The sequence below is a fragment of the Ambystoma mexicanum genome, chromosome 3q (assembly GCF_040938575.1).
Source record: "Ambystoma mexicanum isolate Mex_15411 chromosome 3q, UKY_AmexF1_1, whole genome shotgun sequence".
Taxonomy (NCBI): Eukaryota; Metazoa; Chordata; class Amphibia; order Caudata; family Ambystomatidae; genus Ambystoma; species Ambystoma mexicanum.
The window spans coordinates 130,333,565-130,335,790 of NC_090926.1; the positions used below are offsets into that span (position 1 = coordinate 130,333,565).

Below are 2,226 nucleotides of genomic sequence, written 5' to 3' on the forward strand. Positions count from 1 at the left end.
TATTACTTTCTCTTTGATTTCACAGGTTCTGTGAGCAGAAGCGCTGGTAGCGTTACACCACTGTCAGAGGACCAAACGCGAAGCGCGTGTTAATGCGGAGGCGGGGCTTAAGTAGACCTCAGTGTCAATTGTCTAGATCTCTGCTGATACTTGTCCATGACTCACTGGGCGGCCATCTTATGGGTATTGAAAAGCTATTGAATCCCTATGGAAGTCTATGCTTATTTAATGCTGTGAATTGCGAGAATGCCATGTGTGCCAGGCTAACACCCACCTTAAACCTACTGATCTACACAAAGAATCCCGCCTGACCTGAACTACTGAATCAAGACTATGAACCCTGGATGTGATCATGACAACCTGCTACTGCGCTGCGAGGTGGAGAGCATCCATAGGGCCTACTAAGACACCAACCTCCTGAATGACAGGGTGTTACAAGCCATGCTGAAGGCTGAGCAGAGCTGCTCCTTCTAAGCCTCATACTTCATGTGCGTGCAAAAAGAGGTGCAGTGCTACATGTGCAAGAATGTGGCCACCTGGATGCTGGACGTATGCGAAGAGCAGAGGTGCGAAAAAGAAGTGTTCGCTTTGGCAATAACTTATCTGGACAGATTCTTGTCCTTGGAACAGTTTAAAGAAAACCAGTTGCAACTCCTGGGGGGCACTTGCATGTTTTTGGCATCAAAAATGAAAGAAACCATGCCATTAACTGTGAAAAAGCTCTGCATTTACACAGCTAATTCTATCAGACCCTATGAATTAGTCCAAATGTAGCTGTTGGCATTGAACAAACTAAAATGGTACTTGGCCCCCGTCACCCCTCATGACTTCATCGAACATGTTCTTTATAAAATACCTCTGACAGAGTACACCAAACAGATCATCCACAAGCACGCACAGACATTCCTAGCCCTCTGCGCTACAGATACCAGGTTTATTTCAAACCCTCCATCCATGCTTGCTCCAGGCAGAGCTGCTGCAGCTGTTCAAGGCCTTCACCTGGACAACACCCACAGTTTCCTTTCCTAGCGGTGTCTCACACTCTTCCTTTCGCAAATCCTCAAGTGTGATCCAGATTGTTTACAGGCTTGTCAGGAGAAAATTGAATTGCTGCTAGAATCCAGTTTACACCAGGCACAACAACACAATGTTTCTGAGTACAAAGGTACTGACGACAAAGATAGCCTACCTTGCACTCCAGCTGATGTGCGAGATGTGAACATTTGAACATTTAAAGGGACTTGTGAAATGAAACTGTTCCGTAACTATGGTCTAAAACTCTTATTGTAGAACTAATGTTCAAAAGGGCAGTTAGTGGAAAATTGATTTTATTTGCTCATTAGTTCATACAATGTAACCTGCCAAAGTCATACAATATAACCTGCCAAAGCTATTATAATGTAACCTGCCATTATAATGTAAAATGCTAAAAGCCATTTATGAAAACTGGAATTACTAGGGTGCACAATTAAATGGATTTACTGCACACAATGCATAAAACCTGCTTGCTTTAGCTAAACGAGTAAAGTTCAAGGCATGACCTTAATACAGCTTTTTTACGTGGTTTTCATAATTAGATCATCACAGATGTGATCTGGTTCTACTGACTTTGATCAAGATGTTTCCTTACAGTAACTACAAATTACAAATGCAATATATAAATAAAGTGGCTGACATGAACTTCTCTTTTCGCAAAGGAAGACTGTTTGTGGGTTCAACATTGAACTTAAACTTTCGCACAGAAGCACGCTTGCGCTATTTTTGATTCAGTCGCTGTCATGATCCTATGATATGTCTACTGATGCAAGTGCACATTAATATGTAATGGCCCTCATTACGAGCATGACGGTCTGCGAAGTATGGTACCCATAAGCATGCCGGTACCGTACTTCCCGGACCGCCATACTACGGGCTCTGCTCGCGGGAACCGTTTTACCCACCAGGTTTTTCCTGGCAGGTGTCACGGCACCCGCGAGCACAGCACATCGGATGCACCGGCACATGCAGAGTTGTGCCGGTGCATCCGACGTCCCCATCCCAATTCAGTCCTATGGGGCAGAATGGGGATGAGGAGGCCCTTGATCCCGGCACCCGAAAATGGGCAAGTACCGGATCCACCTAATTCGGCATGACCCGGTTCTTGCCCATTCATGGGTGCCAGAACAAATGCAACTCCGGCGGCAGCCGTGCCGTTTTTAATGTAGTTTTTAACGGCACGGCTACTGC

General features: G+C 45.1%; 1 pseudogene; it reads left to right on the forward strand.

The window, feature by feature from the left end:
• Nucleotides 1-333: 333 nt before the first annotated feature.
• LOC138447944 (G1/S-specific cyclin-D1 pseudogene) lies at nt 334-1,227 on the forward strand (annotated as a pseudogene).
• The last annotated feature ends 999 nt before the right edge of the window (nt 1,228-2,226 follow it).